Source organism: Nanorana parkeri, unplaced genomic scaffold, assembly GCF_000935625.1.
Source record: "Nanorana parkeri isolate BGI_ZX_2015 unplaced genomic scaffold, ASM93562v1 scaffold2482, whole genome shotgun sequence".
NCBI classification, from domain to species: Eukaryota; Metazoa; Chordata; class Amphibia; order Anura; family Dicroglossidae; genus Nanorana; species Nanorana parkeri.
The window spans coordinates 37,832-38,359 of NW_017308750.1; positions in this window are offsets into that span (position 1 = coordinate 37,832).

A 528-nucleotide genomic window follows, 5' to 3' on the forward strand; every position below is an offset into this window, starting at 1 on the left:
TGAGGGCAGTGAGCTCTTCCAGCACAGGATGCCGATATGCCACGCCCAGGTGTTAAACCCCCGCCCTCTTCATGTGTAAGGCCGGCAGGAAGCCACCTCCCCTTTTACATCGTTTACACAATAAAGTCCAATCAGAGGAGTTTAAATGTTTTTATTTCGATACATTTTGTGCCGCAGGAAATAAATAATAATAAGAGTTGCAGCATCACGGCGACAGTCCCCATACACCGGGAACCGCACACGTATGACCTCCGTGTTACAAGAAAGAAAAGAAATACTCCTGCAGTGGAGAGATCTCCCCGCCCTCGTTGTGTCCTGGCTCCTCCCCCGAGGATCACCCTCATCGCTGTAGCTGCTTATTTCCATCGTATACAAAATCTGCAGCTTTCATCTCTGGTGATCCTGCCACGGAGGCCTTTGTTCAGGCACTTCCTGTTACGGGGTGACACCCCTCGTCTGTCACCAGAACAGGAAGAGAGAGGGGAAATCTTCCAATGGGGGACACTGGTTCCGGTGACAACTGGTAAT